The sequence below is a fragment of the Vicugna pacos genome, chromosome 29 (assembly GCF_048564905.1).
Source record: "Vicugna pacos chromosome 29, VicPac4, whole genome shotgun sequence".
Classification (NCBI taxonomy): Eukaryota; Metazoa; Chordata; class Mammalia; order Artiodactyla; family Camelidae; genus Vicugna; species Vicugna pacos.
In genome coordinates, this window is record NC_133015.1 from 17,488,909 (window position 1) to 17,501,722 (window position 12,814).

Consider the following 12,814-nt stretch of genomic DNA (forward strand, 5'->3'; position numbering starts at 1 on the left):
ATGAATAAAAGGACTTTTTTTTTCCCTCTAGGCAATAAAATCTAATAACATCAACATCTCTAAAGGGATATCTTTTATAGATACCAGACAGATACAAGTTATGATTTTTGAAGTAACTGATCAAAATCTAAGCTCATAAGTGAAATGTATTTATGCTTTGAGTCTAAATAACAATAACTTCGTGGAATGAGAGACAATCATAGACAAGTCTTGCTGAAATTCAATTTGCTGTATAAACTCAAACTCCTTACATTAAAGGTACCAGACAAACACAGTTCTTCCTAGGAGAACTGCCAAACACACAGACTAACATATTCTGCTGACTTCACTGGCAAAGCTCCCCCCACCGGATTAGGATGCCACTGATGTCAAAGCAATGAGGTATGCACGTGCATTCAACCCAGAAAGCCCAGGCTGAATTTATGAAGCTGCTATTCTAATGGACAACACCTGCCACAGGCAAAGCAGAAGTTTGGTGAGTACGTTGTTCTGTTGCCACTCAAAACAGTTTCAAGTGAAAAATGAGGGCTTGTCCTGCACTTTACCAGATTTTACCCTAATTTGTATTTTGGGGTAATGTTTCAAGTTTAGTAAAATTATCCCAAGTTCTTATGACTTTGGGATTATCCTTCCTTCTGCCATGTTTCTCCCTGATGGCAAATTAAGAAGGGTCATGGACTCATATTAGCCACAGTAGAGTAAAAAAGCACATCACTTTCTATTAAGGAATGGTTAAGACATAAGTGTGATTGGGATTTTTTTTAAAGGCTGTTATTAATTCTGTTGGTAGTGGGTGAGCTACCTCTTTGTCCTTGAAGTTGAGGTGGCGTAAACATCCTGACAGAGCCCTGTGCCTATTTATGCACATCGAACTCTCCTTTCCTCCATCATAGTCACCTTAATCTCAAGAATCCTAAAAATAAGTAAATAAATAAATAAATAAATAAAAAGCAAGTGATCTGGGCATATCATTGACATCTAAAGTACCTTTTTTCTAACTGTTCTATATGAGTGAATAGTGGATTCTGCCTACGGACCGTCAGGGTTCATTTTGCAGTTTCTTTTCCTTGAAGGCAATTTCTAATCTGGAGGACATTTCCCTGACAGTTGTTCCAAATATCTAAAGGGTAAAACTAGTTGGGTAAGGTATTTTCTACAGAGGAATAGGGTCTTTGTGACACTGCTGGTGGCTTACAAATCATTGGAACTGCTTTTGGAATCTGTATATATTTCTTTGTTTTTCTGTACTCGAGATTGAAGTCTATCTTCCATTTAAAATGTTTTAGCTGTTAATACCTGTAAGCCTTCAAAACTTGGTATGAAATAGTTTGGATTTGCCGCTTTTATACCCCCATGTTTTCTGTCAGTTATTAGATTTTCCACTAAACAATATGAACCAACACTACCTTTCAGGGAAGAAAGGCTGGTGCCAGAGTGGGACCAAGAGCAGAGAATATTCTGAGTGTCTATAGGTGATAACACTGTCTCGTTGGTATTGTGTATGTAAATGAGACCCCTCAATCATCTCAGCAAGGAAGTTTTGTGCAAAGAGGCTTAGCCTGGTTTTGAATCCCAGACCAACAATTTATTAGCTGTATGACTCGGAAAAGTCACTTAACTTCTCTGAGCCGTAGTTTTCTCTTTTGTGAAACAGAGATGAAACCCTATCTCACAAGGTCGTTGTAAGGACTGAGTGAATAAAGTAATACACCTAAAGCACTTTGCACATGTCTCACTTATATTAAGTGCTTCATAAATGTCCATTTCCTTCCTTCCTTCCTTCCTTCCTTCCTTCCTTCCTTCCTTCCTTCCATCTCACATCAGTGAAGAGGTGCCTCTGCCAGGCAGAATCACTGGGGCCTATTTATACAAGGAGGAACTGTATACAAGAGCCACAACCCCCAGTAAAGAAAGATGATTGTATTTGTGATGCTCATCTTTCCAGAACCGGACACCATTTATATGTCTTAGTTCCTCTGGCATGTTATAACCATGGTTATCCATTACCCATTCCAGTGTGTCTCCAAGTAACCCAACTTTATATATGGCTCTCTCAAAAGGAAGAATGAGGTAAAGCTTTAGAAACCTTTCTATAAGCACAGCCCGTTAAATCATAAGCGGACGTTTTCCCTACAGCCTCCCTCAAGTGGAACTGTTCTCCTTTGAATAGTTTTCCAAATGCTGGCTCGCCCTCATCACACAAAGTCCTGTTCCTTGGGAATAATAATGTCCCATGAAGCTGAATACAGGGCAGAGAATGAGAAGCACTGATCTCCTCTACCTGCTTTTGAGCTTGTCCTGCATTCCAGTTTAGTCTGAGGTGTAGGAAAAGGTGAAGAGAGGACTGTTAGTCCCAGATTATTTCTAAATTTTACAGATTTTCCTCAAGTGACAAAACAAATGAACTAACTTACAACCATCATTTAACACTGCTCTAGCAGCATGGGGCTTCAGATAATTTGAGAAATATGAGTTTTAGACATAAAATAGAACCAGGAAATGGAACATGGAGGCAGAATTTTCCATATCAGTGGTGAGATCCAGTTCAGTTAAGATCCAGAGAAGACCAGCAGAAGGGAGAAATAGACCTTTACTTAAAGAAAAGATGAACTTGACCAGGAATGCTGGGTATTCATGAACCAAACTCACTCAGAAACACACAATCTTTTATTTTCCTTTGATTTCTTTCCTGTTACTATCAAATGTCCTTTGAAAGGGAAATCTTAATGTCAGATTTTGGTCCTAGGGTATCTTTTCCCTGCACAGAAGAGCAGAGTGATAAGAGGTGCTTCTACCCAGAGCTGAGTGATGTGCAGGCATTATCTTTGGCAAGCTGCATCATCTAGAACCATTTCTTGGTGCTGGGGATTAAGGAACATGCATTCTTCCCATGGCTTGTGGACATCTGTCTCTGTGTGCAGGAGAGCTCCAGGTTACAGCCAGTGTTTGCTTGGCCTGAACTGCGTGGCTGCATGGTATTTTGAAAAAGACTTGAATTAGTTGCAAACATTAAAAAATCAGGAGCAAGGATGTGGAGAAACAGAAACTCTTGTGCACTGTTGGTGGGAATGTAAAATGTTGTAAAATAGTATTGTGGTTCCTAAAAAAATTAAACATAGAATTATCATATGATCCAGCAATTCTATTTTAGGAGTGTATACCCACAAAAATCGCAGGCAGGAACTCACACAGATATTTGCACACCCATGTTTACAACAGCACTGTTGACAAGCCTAGGAGGTGAAAGCAATGCATGTGCCCATCAGTGGATGACTATAATGCAGTGTACACATGTAATGGAATATTACTCACTCTTAAACAGGAAGGAAATTTTGACACAGGCTACAATATGGATGAACCTTAAAGACACTAGGCTGAGTGAAATAAGCCAGTCACAAAAATACAAATACAGTATGATTCCACTTACATGAGGTGTCTAGAGCTGTCAAATTCATAGAAACAGAAAGTAGAATGGTCGTTGCCAAGGGCTGGGGGGAGGGGCAATGGGAAGATGTTGTTTGGTGGGTGATGGGTATAGAGTTTCCGTTCTGCAAGATGAAAAAGTTCCAGAGATGGATTGCATAACAGCGGGAATTTACTTAATGCTTCTGAATTTACAAGTAGTTAAGATGGTCATTTTTATGTTAGGTATTTTTTACCACAATTAAAAAATTTTTTTAAATTGGGAGATTTCACATTAAAATCTGGATTTGCACATCCTCTTGCCAAAGCAGAAACTTAGTAACCCAGAACCTGCCGAGCAGCGCTGTCCCTCTGGGCTGGGATGTGCCCCCCACCCTCCGCTGCTTTCCACAGTGCACGCCCCTCCCCTTGGCCTCCCCCGCTTCAAGGCTGGTTTCCATGACCACTTATCACTGTGCTTGGACAGTTGCTATGCTCAGAGGAAAGAGGAAAACAAAGAATATCATGTACTTATGTTTCCATCAACATTTCCCCTCACCTGGCCTGCTTTTTCCTTAATGTCACCTTCTTGGTCTGTAAAGGCGCACAAGGTTGTTGCTCTTAATAAAAGGTTCATTTTTAGTAGGAAAGTGTCAAAGAAAAGAGAGTAAAATTCTCAACAGAGTCTGGCTTGATTTTTGTGCTTAATGCGATGAATTAAAAAAAAAAAGCCAATGTGCTTCTTGTGGTGAGATTCTTGACAAAGCATGAAACTGCCTTCAGTGTTTAACTGAGGCCAGATGCGCCCCTGGGTGCTTAGCATCGGGGCTCTACCTGGGTGCAATTTGGGAGGAAATTCTCTTGTTTTGGTGTTGGGAGTGATACCAGTAGCCCCTTTACCTCAATGCAGCTCAGCCCACTTAATTCACTGACTGAACAAAACTCAGCAGACGCTTCCCTGATACTCACTCCGGCATATGTCGGGTAGCCACATTTATGAGGGGAATTATTTTTTGCTGGCCTGAAATACAAGCGTGAGCTCTGCCAGTAACCAGAGCCCTCGGGCTGCCTCCTCCCAGGGCCTCCTTAAGGTGCCAGCCTCAGCCCTTCCCCAAGTGATGATTCTCTACACCACCCATGATGCCCATCATTAAAATGTACCTGTCCTACGTTCCAGTCCCTCAGGCTTCTCCAAGTGACAGACATTGATCTGAGAAGCTGAGTTGTCACTAAGACCTGAATGGATGATGATGGCTTAATGTACACCACTGCCAGGTAGCACTTGACCTAGATGTGGCCATGCCTCATCCTGAGGGATGACTACTGTGGACACATCAGCTACTATGTATGCCAGGCACGGAAGGGGCCGCTGGGGGCAGTGTGGAAATTTGGGTCCAGGCCCCAACACTTGGGCCCCTCGTTCCTCTCTGCTGCCACAAACGCCAGTCCCAAATTCAACCTGACAGAAGGATCTGGTTACCCTTGCATGTTAAATGCCAGTCTTTCTAGGTCAATGCCAAAGAACCCCTGCCCATCTACAGTGAAATCCATTTGCCTTAAAGGAATGCGGACAGGAGGGGTGAGGCTGGACACGAGGCTGCTGAGTGGGTAACCGCCAGCATCTATCCTGCACCTGCTAGGCTGCGTTAGAGAGTCAAAGCCAGATGCTGGAAACAGGTGTGAGCTGGAATGCTGAGGCCATGTTCAGAATGTTTATTCGGAAAGACTAAACCCAAGCATTGGCCTGCCCCCGACATAGCATTCCGGAAGTCCAGGCCCTTGGAGAGCTTAAGCATTATGGACTCCAGACTGGAAGAAAGTGTGCAGCCAAGAACCTAGGCCAGTCATCAATGCCTGAGAAGTAACTGAGCTGTGGTCTGGGACTCACAGCCAAGGGTCTAAGCCCTGGAAGTCCGCTGGGCAGGCTTATCACAAGCATTTCTTTCACAGGAATGCAGTCATTTCTGCTCAGAGCAGAGCACCCCCGTCTGTTAGGGCTGCAGCAGAGCTGTGAAAACCCAGCAGGCTTTCTGCGAATGTTTGAGGGGGAATAGAAGAGGTCCCCCCTCCCAACGAACCCTGGAGGGTGAACATTCACTAAAGAGCATTTTTCCCCCTTGGGGGAGCATACAGCTGCATACACAGAGGGATGGAGGGACGGATGAAGGGAGTTGACTCAGGGGCTTTGTTGCTGTTAGCTGCTTCCCTCTTGCTAAGGGAAGATCAGAGACCAGGCTTATGAAATAAGAAATTAAACTCACTTGCATTTTCTTAACTTGGAGGAATGTATGGTGTATTCTCTTTGGTCTGTTTCAAACAACAGTTTGGTCTGGGACTTGATGGGGTCGGGTGGGGAGCAGGAAGGAGAAATGAAAATGTATCATAGTTTTGGCAAAAACTTAGAGCTAACCTTCTCAGGTGTGGACCCAATGCTGTGGGTCCAGTACAGAGTGTGTGTGTTCTCAGCCTTTCTGAGGAGAATTAAATTACAAAGTACTGCTAATTAGTCATTAATTCCTCACAGACAGGACTTCTTTACTTTGTGTTAGGTGAACAGGCCAACAGGTTTTTCTCAAGAGCCACGGGATGCCGATGGCATAGTTACACCCAATTTATGGATGAGAAAACCTGGGACAGTTGAGGAACTGGCTCAAAGTAACTCTGAGGATAAAGTACTGAGGGTTGTTAATAGTGACCACAAACCCAAAGAGAAAAAGGCAGCCAGTGCTGCTGAGCATATGAGACTCAGGGGATGGGCCAACTCCACCACCGGGAGTCAGAGAGAGGGAGGCAGGTTGGTCAGCAGCATGGGGTGCAGCAGAAGGATAGGAGTGCTCTCATTTGCAATGGACATTCACATCACTGCAAGCAGTGGAGGCCTAGAAACAACCTCTCTGTGCCAGTGCTTCATGAGTGGCGAGTCCAAGCAGGGGAGCCCTTGGTCATGCTATTTTTGCTTCAGTCACGCCAACCCAAGGAGTGTGGGGATTCACTCACTTTTCCTAGATGCAGGCGTGGCCTCCACTATCCTGCAGGCACATGCTCCTTGGTGGAGGACAAGGGGTCACTGGGCACCACTCTCCCAGCTGCTCTGAGATCTTGAGCAAGTCACTCATCCTCTATGATCTGCCACTAAAAAAATGGGGAAGTTTGACAAGGCCTACTGCACAGGGTTGTTGTGAGGTTTAAACGAGAATCTTTATGAAAGATTCTGTACAAGATACAGCGACGTACACACATTAGTCACAGCCATGGCCACGTGGCACTGGGTGTTCAGATGTATTAACACAATGGTGAATTAGTTCTTTGCTTTGTGGGTTGTAGAGGGGGAAAGGCATTTTGTGGAAATCACTGAGATACATAAATAAAGGCAGGAAATAAAACCACAGGATGTACAACACTAATAAGCGTCTTAGGTTAAATCAGAATAATAAACAATTTAAAAATACAGGAAGCAAAACTCAACTAGCTGTGTCATAACAGCTCCCCCAGAGAGATCTCCCCGGGCCTGCGTTACTGTTTTCATGGAATCGTAGAGCTGTAGGCACAGGTCGCCAGGAGAAATGGGGTCATTACACTGCTCACACACAATTCACACTACATCTCCTTGTTTAAAATGGATACATCCATTGTAGCTTCCTATTAAAGTGACTTAAACTGAGGAAGCCATTTGATCCTGAGAAATACAGCCTACAGTTTTAGTATAGATTTTTTTTTCTGGCCTTTCTAGAAAAGCCCCCAAATTGACAGCTATTAGGTTGTCACTTTCGTAGCAGGAAAAAAAGCCCAGCAAGAGAAAATTGCATTTGTTGGATACAAATGAAAAAGCATTAACAATAGGATAGTCTTATTAAAACTTACTTCTTTTTAAAAAAATTTACTCTCTTCCAAATTTTTTTCCATGTAAAAATGCCTGCATTTCATTATCAGAACCTCTTGTAACTTCTAGGACTATTAAGTCCTGGACAACGTTATGCAGTAAATGCAGGCCAGTCCTGAGTGCTGATCAGTTTTCTGTTTTTACCAGGTGAAATTCCGTCACAGTCAGGGAGCCTGGCTTATCAGCGATTCGATTCATAAGCTTGAATCTCCTAATTTGTAAAACACAAGCAGTTGCTCTCAGTAGGGATTTCTGTTTGAAAATAATTTGACACCCAGAATCCCTCAATTAAATTTAGAGAACATAGTTAAATTTTCATTCATTTCAGTTTGTTTTGGAAAATTAAATAGATCGTTTCAAAAAACACAGGACCTATAGTCACACTCATGGGAGATCATATTCTTGGTTTCCTGCTTTTTTTTTTTTTAAACGTTCTGTGATACCTTGTGAAATTAATCTCGCTCAGAAAAGAAGTTTTCCAGGCCTATAGTCTCAGGCACCTCTCACCTCTCGGTCCCTGGTGGCAGCTGGAGTTGCTCTTTGCCCTGGAAATCAGAGTGAATGATTTGGTCTCAAAGGTCATTTGCATGAAAATTATTTTACCTTTTTGAGTGTGACACTTTGTGGGGACCCAGGGCTGAGAAATTTGACAAGGTCTCGGGTCTGGGGACACATGTATTAACTTCTGAGAGTCTAGGAAATAAACCCTGGGCTTCAAGAAAAGAAAAGAGTCTTGGCTAGTGCTATGTACCTTTGTTTCCTCCCTCCCTTCCTTCCGTCCTTCTTTCTCTCCCTCCTCCTTTCCTTCCTAGGTACCTTCTTTACCTTCTTTCCTTCCTTCTTTCTTCTAAGAAATGTTTATTTTCCCCTGGGAGCACCTTTATAACCTCACAGGACAACATTTATAGAGCCTGGGTTGGGGACTAAGATGGCCACAGGCTGATTTTGCTTGGAGACACTTATCATACTGGACTTGACTTCTACTCACTTCTGCTATTTTAGAGTAAAGAGCTCAAAGGTGTGGGTAACCCACCTTGTACCTGACATTGTGTCTCTGAGCTCATGGTATATTCAGTAGGAAGGATCTGGGAACACTCAGGACAGGAGGAGGGACCATCTGCACCTTCTTGTCAATACTTGAGTTGGAAACCTTGGACCTTCTCAGCCAAGAGGATAAACCCGGTGCTGGAAGTCCCTGGCCCATGACTGGGTGGCCTCTGCAGTTCTGTGGAAACTGGTGTAGACAGGACAAGGAGTGAACAGGACCTAGGCATGTCATTAAAATGTACAGAGATATCAGCTCATAAGGCAATTTACATCTAAACTAAAAATACGGCCCCACAGACAGGTGAAAACTAACCATCAGATTGTAAAGTTCAGCCGTTACTTAAAAGCATCAGGCAGGGCAGCCATCCCAGCCTCTGCTGCGCTTGGCCCTGAGCGGGCTGTGGGAGGAAGGGGAGACAGGTTTGCTGGATTTAGGCCGTGAGGTCTTCTCGGTGGTGGCCAGCCACCTGGAAGGCCATAAGGACTGTCAGCATCTTCCTCCTCCAGGCTCTTCCCGTCTGCCCTCTAACTTTTCTACCCTACCTTAAAAAATAGTGTATGTGAATGAGGACCCTCCCATATCCATTTAAGCAGGGGGATACACACAAAAAAGTTATCTTTAATGCTTATCTTGGGATAAATTCTTCAAGAAAGTGCAACAGTGCTAAATATGAATACACCTAAGAGTTTCAAAATACAAGAGACAAAACTGATAGAGCTACAAGGACACACAGACAAATCCACAATTACCATCGGAGATCTCAAAACTCCTCTCTCAGCAATTGGTAGAACAAGGAAACAGGAAATCAGTGAGGATGGCGTGCACTTGAACTGCACCCTCTGACCTGGTGGGCATTCTAGAGCACGCCACCCATCAACAGAAAATACAAGCTTTCCAGTTGCACATGGAACAGTCACCAAGGTAGCTCGTATCTGGGGCCGTATTAACAAATGTTAATACATGAAAAAGGACTGGGATCATGTAAAGAATATTCTCTCTCTACAACAGAATCAAGCCAGGAGTCAAACAGAAAGAGATCTGAAAAATCTCCACACAATGGAATACTACCCGGGAATAAAAAGAATTGCATTCCTGAGACATGCGACCAAATAGATGACTCCTAAGAGCGTTACGTGAAGAGAAAAAAGCCAGTCACAGAAGTCCATGCTGCATGGTTTCATTTTAAGACTTTCTAGAACTGGAAAGACGATAATGACAGGAAACAGCAGCTGGGATGCAGGAAGCAGCTTCGCTGCAAAGGCACATGAGGAAGCTCCGTGAGTGATGGAAACACTCGAGTTTAACTGGGGTAGTGGCTATACAGTGCTACATATTTGTCAAAACTTATTGAACCTTACACTTAAAATAGGTGAAATTTGAAACTTTCATCTCTTCGTTCATCCAATGTTCTGTGACTCCCTGTACTGCGTTCATGCTAAGTCTCTGCTCTGCTGGCAGTGAAGTCTCTGAGCACCGTTAGGTGGACTTCAGACGGGGATTTCCCGTGGTTTCTGGCATCTAAAGGGGCAATCACAGCTGTGTAAATACTCAGCTGAATGGGTCTGCGGGAGGAGACTTGGAAGCAGTTTGGGAAATAAGAATTCATGTAAGAGCTTCAAGGAAGAAACACATCTTGAGAAATCAATGGATTGTCTATTTCACCGAGAATCTATTGCTATTATTGTCGCCCAGATTTGTGTCCATAACCCTCCCAATGAAAACATCCTGGAACAATTGATAAAAATCTTCGTGCTCGATTTTTCACTCTCTAATGTTGTATAAATAGATGAACCTGGATAGATGACCTGAGGCTCAAAGAATTAAATGCCCAGGGTCAGATGTAGAAGCAGCCCGAGGACAGGAACCTGAGTCCTTTCTCCTAAGGTCAGTGCTCTTTTCTGTGCCCCAGGCCTTAGAAGAGTTTCTCCCCAACATGTTTGTCCATTTTTAGGCTTGAAGAATGGAATGTGAAAAGTGAATACTCTGTTCTTGCAGCTACAAAGAGCTATGGTATGGTAAGAGCTTTCAGGGTCCCTTACAATGACTACTTAGTGCTCTGGTGAAATCTATGAACTGTGGTTCTCTATGGAGGCAGAAATGGCAGAGACTGTAATGTTGACAACCTTGTCTCCAAAGCAATTGGCTCTCTGCAGGGTGTGTGTGTGTATGTGCGTGTGCATGTGCGTGTGTGTATGGGGGGCAGGTACAGGTAGGGCTGGGGTCCTCTGACCTTGAAGCAGCTGCCATGGTCTAGCTTAGGTGTTGGCCAGCTGCCAAGTTAATCTACCCAACAGGGAGACATTCCTCTGGAAATCTCTGTTCCTTGAACAGCTCTCATCAAATGGTTTGGATAAATTCTTCCACCCAAGTCCACTAAGCTTGACTAGAAAGGAAGGAAGAGGAAGAGGGAGGGGCTTTCATTGTTGCCGATCTCACTTCTGGAAAAAAAATCTAATTGCCACACATACTCCCAATAAAATACCCAGTTGTCCATGGGGATGGCGGGTGGGGGTGGTCCCTGTGTTAACACGCGAGTGTAATTTGCAGGTAAGCAGTGTAGGCAGAGAAGGGAGCAGACAGAAGCAGATTGGACCAGATCACCCAGGAGAGGAGGCTCGCAGAGATGGCTTTCCAAGGGCAGCCAATCTGTCTCAGAGTGTCCTCCCTATCTTATTATCACCCTGTTTTCTGAGGTTGACAAGAGAGTGGTGTAATTTTAAAAAAAATAAATTTTAAAATTAACACATGAAATAAATCAAATGTTATTTCCACCAAACTCTCCTTTGTTGAGCGTACAGCAGGCCTAGTCTAGAGGAGGGGGAACTTAGTGGGGTTTTGCAGCTAAAGACCAGTTCGGGTGCAGGGGGGTTGCACAGGGCAATGTAGGGCAAAATTTAAACCTTGTTGAGAAATTAGTTTCCCTTTGAGAACGAAGGTGGGGAAGGCAACAATGTGCCTCTGATCTAACAAAAAGCAGAATCCCAGTTCCCCACTAGAGCAGAGAGCTGACATCTGGTTTTTTGCCACGACCAGTTTCTAACTCTGCCTGTGTAATTAGGTGAAGAGAGAAGGTACGTGATAAAGGAGAGATTATATGGCATCAGAAGTCACAGGCAGGTTTCACTGTGTGAATGGCCATGAGGAAAGCTCCCCGAAATATTTGCTCTCTTGAAAGGCTTGCAGTTCCGCTGACAGGGCTGATGTGAGTTTATGGATTCCCAGGTGAGCCCGAGATGCTTCTGAAATTCTAAGGGAACCTCATGTCCTGACATGGAACCATATGGTAGAGAGAGGTGAGACCACCAGTGAATCAGGGAGAACTTTTGTATCACACCCTAAATGTTCAGGGCAAGACTAATCATAAAGTGTGACGTTCTAACAAGCTAACTGTGCTTTGGACAAATATTAATCTAGTGAGTTGGCTTCTGAGGTAGTAAAGGTGAATCAGGCCCACAAAACACTCCTGGAGGCAGGGCATCTGATACTGGGTGAGGTCTCCATGGATCTGTCTATCTGCCCTTCCAGGCAGGCATCAGAGTGGTCTCCATCTTGAGACCAGGTTTCCTTCTCTATATGAAAGGCCTTTTCTCAAACCCCAAGAACTACACGAGCAAGGTTCTTTGCAATACTGAATGTCAGTTCGCCCTCGCCACCCCGCCCCACCTGCCTCCCCATCCCCAGACAGGTATGTGAACATTCACATCCAAAACGTGGGCTCAGTGGACGGCAGACGAGAAGCACGACTCTCCCCACTGCAGCCTCAGCGGAGCATTACAAGGATATATGGCAATAAAGCCCCAAACCTGAACTCTCAGGAGATAAACTGAACTCTTCAGACAATTATTCAGATCCACAGTTATTCAGGATATTCTGATAAAGCATGGAGTTTTCTCTCTCCCCATTTGCCCCACTGAGTCCATGGCCAGTAATTCCTCCACTGCTTTTCACCACAGATAATGACAAGAGGAGGGGTCATGGACATGAGTGGACTCTAAGGACACTCAGAACATTCTAGGGTACACAGGTTTCCGGCTGCCTATTAGACACTGGGGCAGGTCCTACTCACACACAGTTACAGACATGACAGCAGCCCATGGAGAGCCTCCTGCCATTGCTAAGCTGACAGCTAATGAGGCAGAAAGGAGTTCTGATGGGAGCTTCCAGAAGAGCCAATGTCAACCCAGGGAAAAGTCAGTGAGCCAGAAATAGCCAAGCCCTTTCAGCGCCCATCACCCTGGGTGATTCCGAGCTCCAGGCACAGGGAGCTGGGTCTCAGGTCCAGCAGGGACACTTATTCCAAAGTCCACGGGGTTTGAATCTTTAAGTATGATTCATTAAACTGATAATACTCAAAAGGCTATTAAAGGAGTAAGATGTCAGTCCCTAAGCAAATCTCCTAACAGTCATCAAGAAAAGGCTTGCTGGCTTTGCGACTTGACTTTGGGTCTGAGTCTTTACAGCCAGGAGATGAGCGTTGGTTTTCC

General features: G+C 44.2%; 1 protein-coding gene across 1 annotated transcript in view; it reads right to left on the bottom strand.

The window, feature by feature from the left end:
* TRIM55 (tripartite motif containing 55) overlaps nucleotides 1-12,814 on the bottom strand; it is a 37,258-nt gene that overhangs the window by 618 nt on the left and 23,826 nt on the right. The window lies entirely within an intron of this gene.